The 18,449-nt window shown below is 43.9% G+C and overlaps 1 protein-coding gene across 3 annotated transcripts in view; it reads left to right on the top strand.

The window, feature by feature from the left end:
- Nucleotides 1-18,449, top strand: part of DPP6 (dipeptidyl peptidase like 6) — a 1,015,511-nt gene that overhangs the window by 771,141 nt on the left and 225,921 nt on the right. The window lies entirely within an intron of this gene.

The following is an 18,449-nucleotide window of genomic DNA, read 5'->3' as shown; positions in this document are numbered from 1 at the left end:
TGGACATAAATCCCCAGTCTTCCTTTCTACCTCTATAGTCATGGAAAAGTTACTTTGTTCCTCTGGGCACACTTACTCCATCCATATATTAATTGCCTAATGCATGGGGTTTATGGTGAAGTTTCTATGAAACACTGTATGATGAGGTGGTGTCTCTAAGGGCCTGCTTTGGTTCATAGAAAATACTGGGGGCTCTATTCATGGTGGGCACCAAGACCTTCCATAATATGACCAAATCTAATTAGCCACCCTTTGTCAAATTTCCCTAAATTTGGGACAGAAAATAAATCTCATACACACTGTTAATTCTGGCCAATTGACAGTGTCTTCCTGGAGCTCTAAATTTAAAAACAGACTAAAACCATGCCCAGGCTCTTTAGGAAACAATGCCATAGTCAGTGAGTTTTGCCTCTGAGGTTTGTATTCTCCCATCCGGCCTTGTAAGAATGAACCACATCACGCAGTGCGTCCGGTCATTGCTCCCAAACATGGAATGTGTTTCTGGTTGTCCACACCTCTATTGACTTCATTCTCCTCCCCACCACACGTGCCACTTCCCACAGACGCACACTACAGAAATGTCCTGGTCATTGTGCCTCTTGTACTGAATTCTTTCTGACCCTTCAAGCCACAGCTCCAAAACCTCCTCCTCTAAAAAATCCCTGAATGCCGAGAGTCAGAACTGCTTCTCATTTCACACTAGAATTTATTGTTGTGTTAAATGGCTACTTCCATTGTTGTAGACGGGATATTTCTAAAGGGGATGTTGAGGAATGCTTTCGATATCCATGTATCACTTGACTTCTTTCTCTCCATCGTTCTAAGATGTCAGAGAGAGGAGTTGGGTGGGAAGGGTGTGGACTCTGCCTGTAATACCAGTGGCTGTTGCGCAGGGTGACACTGTGACTTTGAATGGCAAAAGTGGAGAAAGAGGCTGCACCAACAGGTCATATGCTCTTTCCGGGTGCAGGTCTCAGATAACAAGCCGAAGGTCGTCAGTGGCTGGAATACCATCGGCCACCTGCAGAGGGAGTCATTGCAGCTACTCTTTTCAGTGGAATCGTTTACCTCCCTCAGGTACTTTCTTAGCAAGTCTAAAAGATTTTCAAACAAACAAGTCTCTTTGAAAATGAGGTGAAAATGCACAGGAGTCATCATTTGGTCAGGCTCCTTGTTCATTTAAACTCTACACCCATGTCCCTGGTTCGTGATACGGGGGGACCCCATACATGTTGGTTGATCATTGGAGGAAATGAATTAAGGAACTAAGCCATACTGAGGAGCAAGAATGTGTATGCTGGGGCCCCACCCCAAATGGGTTAAACTAGAACCTCTGAGGAGGGAACCTCAGGATGGCTTTGAAGGCTCCTTGGGTGATTTTGGTGTCCAGCTGGGGTCATCTGGCCTGCTCACCCCTTTACTTGCTGCCCTTGATAAGTGACACCCAGGATTGTCATGGGAGCTGAGAAATAACACTTCTGTCTCTGAATATGCCAGTAAAGTTTCCCCTCAGGCATTAATCTCCTTGTCGACTCAAGAAACTTGGAGAAATAAGGGTCGATCTCAGATTAACTGTGTTCTTGGGGATTTACTTAATGATATTCAGTAGAGGGGTTAGAGTATCAAAGTCTGCAGCATGGAGGAGATGAGGCAGAGCCGGCTCTTCCGGGGTCTATCCACATCAAGGGACACGGGATGTTGGTTGTTACTCTGTTCCTGAGCCTGGCCAACCTCACGTTTGCCCTGGGCTCCCTCTAGTGAGGTCTGGTCTTACATCCTCCTTAACTGTGGATGTTTGCCCTGGGGAAAGTCTGTGCTTCAGACAGACATGCCAGATGTTACAAGTCACTGCATCTAAAATGGAAGGTGTTTTGTTTGTTTATTTATTTATTTTTAAATTTTGGCTGTTGATCACTTTCTTGTGCTGAAGAATCGGCACGCGTGTTGAACCAGCCATTAATCTCCTGGGAGAGAGCTGTTGACATCCTGGAGGGTGACACTCTTCCTGTTTACAGATGTTAAAGAGAAAGGCCCGTGAGTGTCTCCCTGGGTGGCCAAGCCTGGTTCATGTGTGTGCTGTGCTGCGTGTCCCTTCTCCCCACACAATCACTGAGCCCGGCCAGGTGCAGCGGCTCACGCCTGTAATCCCAGCACTTTGGGAGGCCGAGGCGGGCAGATCACCTGAGGGCAGGAGTTCGAGACCAGCCTGACCAACATGGTGAAACCCCATCTCTACTAAAAATTAAAAAAAAAAAAAAAAATTAGCCGGGCATGGTGGTGAGTGCCTATAATCCCAGCTACTTGGGAGGTAGAGGCAGGAGAATTGCTTGAACCCTTGAACCTGTGAGGCAGAGGTTGCAATGTGCCAAGATCATGCCATTGCACTCTAGCCCGGGCAACAAGAGCAGAACCATCTAAAAAAATAAATAAATAAAAAATAAATCACTGAGCCCCTCGCAAATGCCAGGCCTGATGCGAAGCATGGGGATGGATAGGGAAAGGCCCCACCTGTCCCTTGCTGTCTAGTTGATTTTGTTTTGTTTCTACATCACCTCCTCTCTCCCCTGTGCTCCTGCAGAGGGTTGAACACAAATCCCCCCACCGTGTCTGCGCTGGGGACATTGGCCTACGTCAAACATCTAGGGCAGCCTCAGCCAGGAAAGGGCATCACTCAAAGAGAGGGAGCAGGTCAGTCTGTCTGGATGGTGTGGGAAGAGCACATACCAACACCAACTGTGCGTATATGATGACAAGTTTATTGGGGTACAATTTACTTCTAATAAAAATCACGCTTTGGGCCGGGCGTGGTGGCTCACACCTGTAATCCCAGCACTTTCAGAAGCTAAGGCGGGCAGATCACAAGGTCAAGAGATCAACACCATCCTGGCCAACGTGGTGAAACCCCATCTCTTCTAAAAATACAAAAATTAGCTGGGCATGGTGGGACACGCCTGTAGTCCCAGCCATTTGGGAGGCTGAGGCAGGAGGATTGTTTGAACCCAGGAAGCGGAGGTTGCAGTGAGCCAAGATCACGCCACTGCACTCCAGCCTGGCAGCAGAGGGAGACTCCATCTCAAAAAAAAAAAAAAAAAAGAAAGAAAAGAAAAGAAAAATAAAAAAGAAAACAAATTACACTTTTTAAAGGCATCATTTAGTAACTTTTGACAAATAGGTGCAATGACATAAGTGCCCCACAAACAAGACTCAGGGAGGTCGCACCTGCCCAGAGCATCCTCCCTACCCTCCACCCAGGCGAGCGGTGCCATGCCATCTGTCCTACACTTTTGCCTTTCCTGGAATGTCATGTTGAGGGGGTTGTAGAGTGTGTTACCTTCTGCAGCTGGCCTCCTTAGCATAATTGCTTTTGAGATTCACCCGTGTTGTGGCAGGTGTCTGCATTCATTTGTTTTTCCTTGCTGAGGAGTGGTCTGTTGCATGGATATCATAATGTATTTCTTCATTCAACATTTCATTGATATTTGAGTGTTTCCAGTTCAGGGCTAGTATGAATAAAAGTGCTGTGCACATTTGCACACAGATGCTCATCTGATGTGTTTTCCTTTCTCTTGGGTGAATACCTAGAAGTAGACTTCCCAGATCATAAGTAAATGCACCTTTAATTAGATTCAAAACTGCCCAACTGTCTTCCAGAGTGGCTGCACCATTAAGAACTCTGCCTTTTTCTTAACTCACTACCCCAGGACTGACTTTTTTGACCCTCTGCCCTCTACCCGGTCACTGTGCATGGCAGGTGGAATCCACCATGCCCGGGGGTGGCTCCACCTGCCGCTGTGGGGAGGGGCATCGGTGCTCACTGCACATAGATCTGCACCCTCCATGCCAGGCCACGCCAGCCTTTCTCTACCTGGCACCTGGGGCCTCTGGGTGACGGTGTCCAACCTGCAGGAGCAGCAGCCTGACTGTGCCATCTCTCATCCCTCCAAATGATCTCTCTGTGGCACTTTCTAAATGACACATCAGCAGTGAAGACAAATAGGGAATAAGAGGCAGGAGATGAGACAGACCCTCCCTGATGGAGCGGATTCCACGTGGCCCTGGGCACTCATCTCAGGAGTGGTTGAGAAAGCCTAGTTCCTGCTTGCTCCATGGAGTCCTCACTCCTTGGCCAGATTTTGGAGAGAAGGAGTTTTTTTTCAATAACTGCCCCTCTTGGTAGTCTTCCTAAGAAAGAACAAAAGAAATAAAACAGATTCAAAACTGTTGGCCTGTGCAGCCATTCATGCCTATAATCCCAGCATTTGGAGGGGTCAAGGTGGGAGGATCTCTTGAGCCCAGGAGTTCGAGACCAGCCTGGGCAACATAGCAAGCCCCCCATCTCTACAAAAATACAAATTAAAAAATTAGTCAGAAATGGTGGCATGTGCCTGTGATCCCAGCAACTTGGGATGCTGAAGTGGGAGAATCATGTGAGCCCACCAGGAGGTCAAAGTTGCAGTGAGCTCTGATTATACCATTGCACTCCAGCCTGGGCAACAAAGGAAGGAAAGAAGGAAGGAAGGAAGGAAGGGAGGGAGGGAGGGAGGGAGGGAGGGAGGGAAAAGGAAAGAAAAAGAAAAGAAAAAAAAGAAAAAGAAAAACCACAAAAAACTGTGCATATCCCAGTAGCTTGCTTCTGGGCTGGGTCTGTCTGTTGCCTAAAGGCTTAAAAAGAGCACAGAGCCATCAGCACTTGGACATCCTGGTGACGTGGCCTAACTTCTGACATTTGGGTCCTACAAAAGAAGATAAGCTGTGGTGTGTCCTTACTGAGAAGGCCTTAATTCCCAAGTGAGGGCTGGCAAACCCAACAGCACAGCACTCACAGGAGAAGACACAGTTGTTTATTGAGTCGAGCTGTCTGGCTTCCCAGGACCCTCAGCTCAGCCATGGCGCAATGTTACCAGGATATCAGACGCCCAAGGGCAGTGCTGACATGCAGCCTGCGACTGTGGCCACAGCACTTGGGTTAAAAAGAAACCACACAAAATTCATGTTTCTGCTTGTCCAGACTAGAAATTAATTCAACCCTGGCCTGTAGCAGCTGTCTTTTCTACATCCAACTGGATGCATGAAGGCAGTACTACCTGGTAGGGGGAGGTTGGAAGGATGAGAATTGTCTACAATTAACCTTTTCATTAGCACAGAAAATTTAGACAACCAAGGTCCCAGTTTCTCATGTGAAGGTCAGTTTCTTACATCTCTGTGTACATCCTAACTGATTCACCACACCATTGCCCGAAGGTACATTTCTATTGGTTTTTCGAAATGCTAAGAGGCGCTCTCAGGCAGTATTAATGTATGCACTTATGACTTCATGAGTGCCAGTACTGCACTAGGTTCCAGTCTAGTACTAGGTTCTAGTACTGCACTGGGTACTAGCACTGTACTAGGTACTAGCACTGCACTAGGTACTAGCACTGCACTAGGTACTAGCACTGCACTAGGTACTGTGGATTTGAGGGGTCAGGGGAGAAGGAAACCATTCTGATTGTCAAGGAATTTCCTATATGGTTACAGAAACCACATTCATTAGAGAATGAATAAATTCCCTTTGTGCTCCTATTAGACTATATAAGAACTGTACAATGCAATGTCCTGGGGTTGCATGAGTATAGTTTTAAATCAACTACATCTGCAGCCTGTGAAAAATCTATTCCCCTTTTTCCTAGTTGCAGTTCACTCCCCAGTTTCTCTGCACTCTACCGCGATGAGACCTCCCCTTCCATGGGCTAAACTAAACCCCAAGCAGTGTTGGCTGTTAATGATATGAGCACCACACCGGAGCTAGGGTCAACTGAGTCAGGAGAAGAATCCTTTGCAGTGCTGCAGGGCCCTAATTGTGTCAAGTCTTTTGCCCAAATTAGCATGGCTGAAGATTGGCTGCTGCTTCTAAAACAGTCTAGAAGGACTGAGCCCTGTCTCCAAATTGCTTCGGCAACATTACTCATTCTCAGCATGACTCTGGTTTCCGCCATCCCAGTTTACAGATGGGCAGCCTAAAGGGAAAGGATGAGATGGCTAAACTGAAAGTCACAAAGAAAATCCTGGGCCAACCTCACCCCCCCGCACCGAGGCTTCCTCCAGCTGCGGTCTGCACCCCCACAGCTGCAGGATGCTGGGCAATTTTCTCCAAGAATTGGAAACCTTTTCCCAGAGCACCCTCATACAAAGCCGTACTCCGAATAACAAGGTGGTTTCAGGCCTTTTTCTAATCATAAGCCCCCAGATTAGATAAGATCAACATGAAAGTCTCAGATATGCCTTAGGAATTTAAAGGAAGGACAGAAAAGGTTGAAATCTGTAGTGCATGGAAGAGGAGATGGCATGATCAGGGTAATGTCCTGAGAATTAGTAGTAGAATCTTACAATGAAAAAGGGAGCTCCTCCACAGGCTCCCAACACATCAGCTGGTGATTATGCCCGGCACCAGGATGCCGGAGCAAGGCAGAGCCACTGGAACGCGTCATCGCCTGCACCCTGCTCTGCTTATTAGACGTGGCATCTAAATCACTTTTGCTCCAAAGGCATTTTTTTCCCTATACTGTTCATTCTTATTGTGCTTTCTAATTCATTACTTTTTTTTTCTCCTACCTGAGCTGTTGGAGATTTAGTGTTGACTGGCTTCTCTGTGTTTTTCTTTAGTCTAATTCATTATCACTAAGTCTGTGTTTTTTGTGTGTGTGTGATCAATATACACACTTAGATTGATTTAAAATAATTCCGTGGAGAGCCTCATTAGTGTCCTCGGATAATAGACGCAGCTCTCTGGGAGAAGGGAGAGTTCATCAGGGACCACGCTGACAGAGCCCACGGCGCACCTCCCTGCGTGTGTGTTGAGCATGCTAGAACATGCATGTGTATGTTGTCAGGTCCTCAGGCTGCATGAAGCTGCTGCACGTGCAGCCCGTCCCTGCTGTGTCCCCGCTGTTCGTACTGAGCGCTGTGAGAACCCGCTGCGTCAGAGTGCAGCTCACTGAGACCCAGACGCAGCTTGGTTCTCAGTCTTCTGCATGTTTTTCAAACCACTTATGTTTACTGAAACTACATCTTGAGTTGAGTGTTTGAGCAATTTGTTCTCGAGGCCAATAAGGGCAAACTCCCTGAGTCAGAGCTGATGCCAGTGAACTGGTTGAGAAAGTGAAAAACATGGGAAAGAGGCTGAAAGAACGCTCTGAGTGGGAAGAGAGGAGGGAGCACCTGTTAGAACTGGCTTCGTTCATGTCTATTCATTCTTTAAAGGGCTTCTCTTTGTCCTTCATAAACTCCAGTGTTCCCCTGTCTCACAGGCTGGGGTCTCACTGCTCTTGCCACAGGCCAAAAAGAAATAGCAGATTTCCTCTTGGCAACTTTTTTTGTTCTGTAATGGGATTTTACTGAAAGGCAGGAGGAAAAAGCCCTTGAGGTGACCAAAAGCTTGTTTTTAATGCATATGATGTAAGGTGAAAGCTTTAAGAAGGTAAACAGAGCTTGGCATGGTGGCACAAGACTGAAGTCCCAGCAGCTTGAGAGGCAAAGGTAGCAGGATGGCTTGAGACCAGGAGGTTAAGGCTGCAGAGAGCTATGACTGTGCCAGTCTACTCCAGCGACATAGTGAGACCTTGTCTCTAAAAATAGATAGGCAGATTGATAGATTGACTGATAGATAAATGATAGATAGATGATTGATAGATAGGTAGATGGATAGATGACAGACATATAGCTAGATAGATAATAGATAGATCAATCCATGGATGACAGATAAATAGGTAGATAGATAAATGATAGATAGATAGATATAGATAAAAGATCAATCCATTAATGGATAGATGATAGATAATAGACTGATTGATTGATAGATGATAGATAGACTGATTGGCTGAGATATGATTGATAGATAGAAAATAAACCTTTTTTTTAGTTTATTCACAAAGTGGCACAAGCATCATCTCATTCCATTTTAGAACATTTGACCCCCACCCCCAAATTATGCTTTAGTGTTTAACAACCCCCCTCTGTTTCCCTCTCATGTCTTCATTTTGCAGAGTTTGTTGAGCACTGGTCTTGATATTAGGTTTACGGTGACAGAGAAGACACAAGCTCCCTTTTATTACAAAGATTCCATTTCCATGTGACTGTATTTACTACTGTCAGTCCTCCATATCCAAGGGTTCTGCATCTGCGGATTCAAGCAACCTCCCTTGGATCAAATACTTGAAGAAAAGAAATGGATGGTTGCATCTGTACTGAATTTGTACAGACTTTTTTCCTTGTCATTATTCCCTAAATGATACAGTATCACAGCTATTTACATTCACACTTACATTGAATTAGGGATTATAAGTAGTCTAGAGGTGATTTAAAGAATACTGGAGGATGTGCTTACTTTATATGCAAACACCACACATTTTATATCAAGGACTTGAATATCTGTGGATTTTGGTATCTGCAGAGGTGTCCCAGAACCAATCTTCACAGATACCAAGGGATGACTGTGCTCTTATTTGTGATCATATATGTTAAAAATGTCCCTCTGAATTAGAGAGGGAAGCTGTCACTAATATTTTAGAACAGGCCACCCTGATCAGTCTTTAGTGAGTGGAGCATCTCTGCCTGAAAACATCTATATCCAAATCTTTTTTTTTGTTTGCCCAGGCTGGAGTGCAGTGGCACGATCTCTGCTCACTGCAACCTCCCCCTCCCAGGTTCAAGCGATTCTCCTGCCTCAGCCTCCTGAGTAGTTGGGATTACAGGTGCCCACACCCAGCTAATTTTTGTATTTTTAGTAGAGACGGGGTTCCACCATGTTTGTCAGGCTGGTCTCAAACTCCTGACCCTTCTGATCCTCCTGCCTTGGCCTCCCGAAGTGCTGGGATTACAAGCGTGAGGCACCGTGCCTGGCCCAAGTGTTTCATTAGGAAAGGAACTTCAGATACACCACAGAGTGTCTGGAGAAATTTTAAAATTACTAATGGGGTATGTGCTCAAACATTGGCCCCTGAGGAAGCATTTATGCCCATGAGGATTCCTGCCCTCAAAAATTTAACTGTGTCATTTAGATACACACAAAAAATGGTACTATGAATATTTCAGTGCTGCATGAGTTTAAGGTATTACTGACCCTAGCCATTCAGTGATTGGAGATTAGACTAGACCTACTTATTAATCCACCCATCCATTAATTAATTATTCAATTAATATTTATTGAGCATCTACCATGTGTCAGGTTCCCTTTTAGAACTGCAAGTGTATCATACATTTTTATTTTACCCACCATGCTAAGTGCATAGGAAGACTCAGAAAACACGTATGATTAGACACTGAGAATGCCATGTTTTGGTGCCTTTGGTCATAAAATGTTAGGATCCAGAAAAGCAATTGTTAGCTTTGCCCCTTAACTCCCAAATGCTGTTGTTGTTCAGAAGCTTTTCAGTCCCTCAAAATCATTTAGGAAGATAAATGAGTAAACTTTGCAGCACTAATTTACTCTTCAAATTTCAACATGATTTATGCCCTGTTTTGTTTATTGCTCAAATAAGCAAAATCGGAATGGATTGTGTGATTATTTTAAAATATAGTTAAGTCCAGATCACTTTATTCTTCCTGCATCATTTCTTTAATCCATCTCTACCCAGGAGATGATTCATCACCAAGCCTGCCAGGAGTTCTTTAAAATAAATGAATAAATAAGAAGAAAGAAAGAAAAATGAAGGAGGGCCACTAAGTAGCCCCCAAATAAATCACTGTACACCTTCCTGCATTCTCTTTCTCTCTGCCTGTCTTCCTCTCTCTCACACACACCTCTAAGAATTTCAGAAGAATCCAGAACATGCTGGAAAATCATTTGATGCGGGGAATTGGGGCTTAAGCCGAGTGTGCTGCCGTGGCCTCCATGTGCGAGGTGGGGCCGGGCACTTCTGCAGGAAGCCAGCTGGGGCCAGAAGCCCGTGGGGTGGACAGGGCAGCAGGTCAGGTCAGCTCCCCAGGGTTTGCCTCTGCCTTGCCCTCTGAGGGTCTCCACTTTGTCCCTTCAGGCAGTTGGAGATATTTCCCCCTTTGATTAAATGTTCACACAGATGCTGGTCAGTTACCTGGCCCTGAGCAAGTCGCTTTGGGCCTTGGTGGAACCGGGAAATGAAGGGACATTCGCTTCCTATGGCTGCAGTGAGAAATCGCCACAAACTTCGTGGCTTAAAACAACAGAAATTGCCCCTCGCAGTTCTGGAGGCCAGAGATGTGGACACAGTTGAAATGACAGTGACAGAGAAGGGTGTGGAAGAGAGGAGCGGGGCTGCAGTCATGCCCAGGACACTGACTTTTAAAGGGTGGTCAGAGAAGATCCCACAGGAGACGAGGACCAGAGAGGGAGGTGAGGGGAGAGCTGGGACAAGGGGTGGTCCTGAACATCGAGACAGAGAAGCAGCGGCGGAACCGTGGGCAGGGAGAGACCACCCAGGCCCAGGACGGGGAGGCCACGGTCTTTGGCACCTCGATGGACACAGAAGATCTTAAGAGAAGCAATTTCAGTTTCGAAATGGATGGAAGCCATACTGCAGTGGGATAGGGACAGGGGAGAAGGTCAGAAAGTGGCCCTCGGATTTGGACCAGTCACTGGGTTGGACCAAGACCGGTAGGGGTTGGACTGATGATGGGTGGAGAGGCTGCGTGGGAGGAGGTGCTCATGGGTGGGTGGAGAGGCTGCGGGGGGGGGGGGTGCTCAGGGGTGGGTGGAGAGGCTGCGGGGGAGGTGCTCATGGGTGGGTGGAGAGGCTGGGGGGGGAGGTGCTCATGGGTGGGTGGGGAGGCTGCGTGGGGGGAGGTGCTCAGAGGTGGGTGGAGAGGCTGCGGGGGGAGGTGCTCATGGGTGGGTGGAGAGGCTGCGGGGGGGGGGGGGGAGGTGCTCATGGGTGGTTGGGGAGGCTGCGTGGGAGCCACCCAAGTTTTTCCTCCGTGGAAAAACTTGCAGGAGCCAAAAGCACAGATCCTCAGTGAAAGACACCGACCTGAAAGGCTATACTTTGTATGATTCCGACTATGTGACGTTCAGGAAAAGGCAGACTTACGGGGGCCGTAAGCAGAGCTGTGCTTGCCAGGGTTTGGTGGGGTGGGAAGGATGAATAGGCAGAGCACACAGAGGTGCAGAGACCCAAAAGATGTCTGTATGATCAGGTGCAAGACAGATGGATTTGTCACAACCCAGAGAACACACAGGCAAAGGGTGAACCCTAATGTCAACTATGGGACTTAGTTAATAATGATGTTTCAATATTGGTTTATCAACCGTACCAAATGCACCACACTCATGCAAGATGTTTGTAATTTGGAAAACTGAGGGCAGGGGAAGAAGAAGGATATGGGAGTTCTCTGTAGTTCTGTTCAGTTTTTCTCTAAACGTGAAACTGCTCTTTAAAAAATTAAGCTTATTAATTAGAAAATAGTAATAAATAATAAAAGTTTACCAGGAAGGTAAATGGAAAGGAAAGTATTTGATAGTTCTAGGCTGGAACAAAAAAGGAGGTACAGGAGGAAGTGCTGGCCGAGACGGGAAGGGGATGCCTGGTCACTGGAGACTGAGAGGAGGGAGGAGCAACAGGTACTTCAGTGTGTTCAGGAGGAAGCACGTCTTTCTGCAGGGAAACAGGGAATCTGGGCCAAGCTCGAGCCTCCCAGCTGCAAAGGCTGAGAGTGAGGCTGATGGAGAGGGAAGCCCTGTAGGCAAAAGGGAGAGGGAGTGGGAGTGGGTGTGGGAGGGAGAGCCTTCAGTGCCCCTCTGTGTGCCCCACACCTCCCTGTCCCTTTAGAGTAAGGAGGCAGTAGGTACAAGAGAGATGTGAGGAGAGCAGGAAATATTGGAATTGGCATTGAGGACAGACATGTCTCACACCTCTGGGTGGTTGTAATGATGGGAATGGTTAGTGGCCAGCTGAGGTTGGAGACATTGCATTTGTCATTCTCAAAGGTCGAGGTGTTGATGTGGAGGAGGTAGATTCAGCGTAAAACCAAGTTGGGCATTTGCTAGTCTGGGCAGAGAAGGAGTTGTGTGAGGAAAGCGATTCAGTAGGGGATTGGAGCAGAGGATGAACGACCACCAAGTGGCTCATCAAAAAGGGAATTCCCACCGTGGAGAAGAAGTTGGAAAAATCACTCTCAAATCCTCTTTTAACTTGAAAGGAAAAGTATCTGATACCCTGCAGGAAATCGAATTCCAATGCAAACAGATGTGGAGAATATGATTGAGGGTTGAGACCCTAAACCCAGTCTCCCACCTGACACAGGGATTGAGCCCATTTGTTTTTTGCTACAGAGTGCCATGGAGTAAATTTGTCCCAATATCTGACATATTACTGGGCCTTTAAAAGAAATTACGTATAGATAGTTGTTGTAATAACATTTTATCAATATTCAACCATCGATCCTTTCTAATTAAGTGAAGGGTTAAGGGAACACACATATACATCTACACATTCACATATATATGTTGTGTGTATTATATTGCATGGTCAAATTATTTACCAGTTTATCAATGAATAAACCAGCATTTATGGAATATCTGCTAGGAAGTTCTATGCTACCTATTTTCACATACAACAGATTATTGATTCCAACCCTATGAGGCAAACATGATTATTCTCATTTTATACAGGGAAACAAACTTGGATCCAGTTACTCTATTGCCCCAAGCCCTTTGCTCCTAGTGGCAGAATTCAGAATTAAATTTACAGCTTCTTGGAATTCTTTCCATGACTTCACAGCTTCCTGCCCATGAGGGGCATCCTGGGGTTTTTGAAGACAGATTGCCGCAACTCACTTCTGGTATCTTGGAGTCATTTGTTTAACTTATAGAGACTGAGAAAGATGGAGAGGTTGAGAGAGTCACTAGCTAGCAAAAAGAAAATAATTACCTCTTTGGACTATGCTAGAGTTTATAAATTAATAGCCATTGTTTCTCTTGAATTTCACAACCATTCTGTAGGAGGAGGGTAGCTATTGTCCCCGTAGGAGAAAATAAGACACAGAGAGTTGCTGAAGGCCGTGTGATCCATACATCATAAGGTTGGGACTAGGATGCAAACCTTTTGATTCCTAGGGTGGTTCTGTGGAAAATCCTGTAAAGTGTTGGTGGTGAGGGAAGGGAGATGCATCTTAGCTTATGGAAGAAGTAAAGGAACTCCTTGAGCACAGGTAATAAAATCGGAATTAGTGAATCACATGGCGTATTGGCCCTAGTGTTCATGCAGTCTTGCAAGGCACTCCATATTATTTCCAGTTAGCATTTAAGGGAATTTACATCTGTCATATCAAAGAAAAGTTAATCCCCTGCTGTTTCTGAATATCTTAGACACCTACTGGAAATCACAATCTAACAAACTGAATTTCAATATTAAGTAAGGCAATGGAGTTTAAGTCTTTCTGATCCCCCACTCTGTCCTCTGTGCTTAGAAAATTCCAAATAAACACAGGTAAAGTGAATTTGTTAGGCTTGTGTCTAAACTTGCAAAAGGATCTTTGCTGAGAGCCACCTCTAGAACCTGCCTTTATTTACTAATTTATTTGTTTGTTCATAGGCACATATTGAGGGCCTGTGCTATGCTACGTATGGAATTCTTTTTTTTTCAGTTATTAAAATCAAGATCACAGCATGTTGGGAGGGAAATTATCTGACTTTTCATTTCTATTTAGGACAATTTTTATAGCCAATGAGATATAAGCTGTGAAATTCTTTTTTTAAAGCTTTTTATTTTGAATAATTGTAGACATAGAAAGGTTGCAAAAATAGTGCAAAAAAAATCCTGTATTTCTCATGTCACCCCTCCTAGTGATAGCATATTTTATAACTTTAGTATAATGATCAAGAATAGGAAATCAACATGGGTGCCATATTGTTAACTCATCAACAGGCCTTATTTGAATTCTACCAATTTTTCTACCAGTGTCTTTTCCCTGTCCCAGGACCCCACGCTGCCTTTAGATGTTCTTTCTTCTTAGCACCCTCCAGTCTGTAACATTTCCTCAGTTTCTTCTTGTCTTTCATGACCTTGCACTTTTGAGGAGGTCTGGTCAGTTATGTTGGGGTGTCCCTCAGTTTGGGTTTTTCCCAGTGTTTTCTCATGATTGGAGTAAGGTTCTGCATTTTGGGTGAAAAAAAAAATCACATAAATGATTATTTGTCCTTCCCAGTGCATTATATCCAAGGGGCTTCAGTGATATTGGCCTTAGTCACTTGCTTAAGTGGCTGTCTGCCAGGTTTCCACTGTAAATTTAATGATTTGATTTATTTATTTATATCAGTAAAGACTCATGGGTATTTATTTTATTCTATGGGTTAATCCAGTACTATCATTCATTTTTTTGTGTTGATCAAACTGTTCTGGTGTGAGTCATTAGAAACTCCTTTAGGTTAGCTTGCCTGTTCTCTCAACAAACCCCCATCTTTTTTTGAGTATTCCATTACTTTCTGGTTCCATAAAATATTCCTGACTCATTCTGTATTTTCCCTGCCCCAGCCCAGATACAATTGCTCCTCCTAGAATCTCTATTTTATTTTACTGGGCGATGGTATTTAGACACCAAGATCCAGATGCTAACTGTGCTCATTGCTACTGGGGTGTCATTGTTTCTAGGCCTTCTCAGTGGACAGACCCAGGACATATATGTATGTATACTAACCCATGGACACACACATATCTACATTTTGGATCTCTTTGTGTACATAGAGATTAAAAACCGTGAGTTTATACAGATACCTCTGATTTCAGACTTCACAGTTTATCTTAGTGTTCCCCTTTTCCTTATAAAATTTTTTTTCCAACAGTGAAAAACCTGGCTTTCATTATCTCCAATATATTTACATATTTATCCAATTCTAGCATGCACACAGTTTCAGAATTGATCATCCAACCCCCTAGGAGAAACACATTTACTCACTGAACTACAGCATTTATTTACAGGGTGTTTTTTTTTTATTTTTTAATATTAGCTTTAGCATATTTAGTCAAAATACTGTTTCCCAAAGTTACTTATGGTTAGTTATTTCCCTCTCCACCCACTTCAGTGTGGTTTTGTGTTTCACTTGTAATGGGGTTTTGTTCTTTTTTTGGTGTTCTTATTCCATTCTGGGTTCCCCAACATCCTGGTTCCTTTTTATTGTTTGTTTTATTTGGGGAGTATCTGAAATCCTACTGTTGTCTAAGACTTGAGGTGATACAAAAAGGTATACTCAGAGAATCTGATTTCAAACTTCACAGTTTATTTTAGTGTTGCCCTTTTCCTTACAACATTTTTCTCCAATAGTGCAAAAGGTACTGGCTCTCATTTTCTCCAATATATTTGCATATTTATCCGATTCTGGTATGCAGACAGTCTCAGAATTGATCGTCCAAACCCCTGGGAGAAACACATTTACTCACGGAACTACAGAGAATCTTCCTTCTCTCAGCAGTCCCATCTTTCCACCCCTTTTCCACCTACACCCTATAGGTAATCAATCTGGTTCCTGGTTTCTGCTTCCTATATTTCTTTTTTCACAAAAGACTCAATTCATATATATTCTCATATCCATTTCTTCTGTTACACATAACTATATCATACTATATACATACATATGTGTGTGTATATATATACACACATACATACTATAGCATATACTCTTGGGCATTGTTAACTCTGACATGGAAATCACTCCATATCTGTTTATAGAGGTCTTCATTCTCTTTTACACCTGCACCATACTTCATTGTATAGGGGGGGTGTTTATAGTTTTGGGGATTTTTATAATTTAACAAATGATCATTGTATATATTTACAGGGTACAATATGATATTTTGTTATATGTATACATTATGAAATGATTAAATCAAACTATAACATCTCTATCACCCTATCACCTCATATACTTATCTTTTTTCATTGTGGTGCAACAGTTAACATTATTCTCTTAGCAATTTTGAAACATGTATTACATTCTTATTAACTCTAATCACCATACTCTGCAACAGATCTCAAAAACTTATTCCTCCTGTCTAACTGAAACTTTACTTCGTATTTTTTTATCAGCACCCACCCCCCGAGTCCCTCCCACTCCCAGTCTCTGGTAACCACTACTACTCGCTGCTCAGTACTATTCAGCCTTAAGAAAGAAGGATGTACTGTTATTTATTCAACCACATATTGTTTCCAATATTTGCAACTACAAATAAAACTACAATAAATATAAACTTGTGCACATGTATTTGTGCATTGTTTGAGGTGAATTCTCTAGGAGTCTAGAAGTGGAATTGTTGGGCTAAAAGTTAAAGTGCGTATTTTATTAGGTATTGTCAAATGTCTCTCTGAAATGATTGCACCAGTTTGCTTCCTGACAAGCAAGTCTGAGAGTGCCTGTTCCCTACAGCCTCCTAAGCATCACGTGTCATGCATTTTTCTTCTTTTTGCAATTCTCGTAGGTGAGAAATGATGTCTCAATCAGTTTTAATTCCTACTTCCTTAATTTCATATGTATTTGGGTACCTTTTCATATGTTTGGGGGCCATTTTTATATCTTTTTGTGAATTGTCTGTTCGTGTCCTTTTCTCATATTTTTATCTTTTTTTTTAATAACCTCAATTTTTCAAAGTTTTTGTATGTTAGGGATATTAGCCATGTGTCCACGGCGTGTGTTGTAAATAATTTTCTCCTGGTTTGTAAGATGTCTTTTGTTTATGAGGCATCTGTCATGCAGAAGTTCTATGTTTTTATGTAGTCCAACTTATGAATCTTAATTTCTGGCTTCTGAACTTTGAGTCATCAAAGCTTTTCTCTACACCAGGGTTCAAGAGGAACTAACCTATGCTCATGAGAATACTTTGAAACATCAAAACATACAAATGTTGGTGGGGCGCGGTGGCTCACGCCTGTAATTCTAGCACTTTGGGACGCCAACGAGGACAGATTGCCTGAGGTCAGGAGTTTCCAGCGTGGCTAACACGGTGAAACCCTGTTTCTACTGAAAATACAAAAATTAGCCAGGCATTGTGGCAGGTGCCTGTAATCCCAGCTACTCGGGAGGCTGAGGCAGGAGAATCACTTGAACATGGGAGGCAGAAGTTGCAGTGAGCCAAGGTCCTGCCACTGCACTCCAGCCTGAGCGATAGAGCAAGACTCCTTCTCAAAACAAAACAAAGCAAAACAAAACCATGCAAATGTTAGAAACTCATCTATTAACAGAACCTGCAATATTAGGACTTGCTTGCGTCTTCTGATCGCTGGGCAGCTGCCTTCCTAGCTGGTTTCTAAGCAGCAATGTCTTCTCTGAATTGGCATCGCCGCTCTACCCTCAGGCTTCCTGGCTTCTCCAAACCCAGACACTTCATTTAAAACTACCTGGGGCATTCTGGACTCTCTAGCCTCCCCCATCTCTCTTTACTCTAAATGTATTCCTTATTTTTCCTGGTAGTTTTATTCAGCCATTGCTTTTTGTATTTTCTATTGATTCCAGTCCACCATGTCCTTAGCCCTTCACCTTCCTTCCCTTCCTGCCTCATCTCCTTTGTTCATGCAACCCCTAAAATGCAGCATCCTCCCTTTCCAAAGGCCATTCAACCATTTCCCTCTACAGATGAGTGGGTGCATTCCCAGCTATGTCTTCCGCATATATATATATATATATATATATATAATTTTTTTTTTGAGACAGAGTTTTGCTCTGTTGCCCAGGCTACAGTGCAGTGGCACAGTCTCTGCTCACTGCAAGCTGTGCCTCCCGGGTTCACGCCATTCTCCTGCCTCAGCCTCCCGAGTAACTGGGACTACAGGCACCCACCACCATGCCTGGCTAATTTTTTGTATTTGTAGTAGAGACTGGGTTTCACCATGTTAGCCAGGATTGTCTCGATCTCCTGACCTTGTGATCCACCTGCCTTGGTCTCCCAAAGTGCTGGGATTACAGACATGAGCCACTGTGCCTGGCCCCACATAAGAAATATTATAGCTAAGTGATGGGGTGCTTACCTGACAGAGCCCAGCAGACTCAGCAGAACACAGATATCATTCTTCACGTGAAGGGGTGTCATCCAAAAGAAACACGAAAATGAATCTTTTCTGCATGTTGGAGACAACAGTAGCTACAAAATATACTGAAATATTTAATACTTATAAAAGTGTTGGCTCTTTTCATTTTTGCCACCGTGACCTTTATTCACTATAACCTTTAAGTACTTAGGCAGGTTTTTGTTGTGGTGATATTGGTATTTAATCAGTACATTAAGGATAAAAAATGTAAGTGAGGTTTGAAAGGAAATACATCTTTCAATTTATCCCCTTCCTCCCTCTCTCTCTCGGCTTGTATCTGTCAACACAAACCAACACAAAACCTGATGCCACCAGGTTTGTAAGGTCATAACGACCTGCGTGATACCTAGAAAAAATTACCTTCTAGGAGAACCAAAGATGGAGACACAAATTGTGGAGACAGATCACTGCATGGCTCTGCATTTTAA

The sequence above is a fragment of the Papio anubis genome, chromosome 4 (assembly GCF_008728515.1).
Source record: "Papio anubis isolate 15944 chromosome 4, Panubis1.0, whole genome shotgun sequence".
Classification (NCBI taxonomy): Eukaryota; Metazoa; Chordata; class Mammalia; order Primates; family Cercopithecidae; genus Papio; species Papio anubis.
This window is presented reverse-complemented; position numbering and strand designations above follow the sequence as displayed.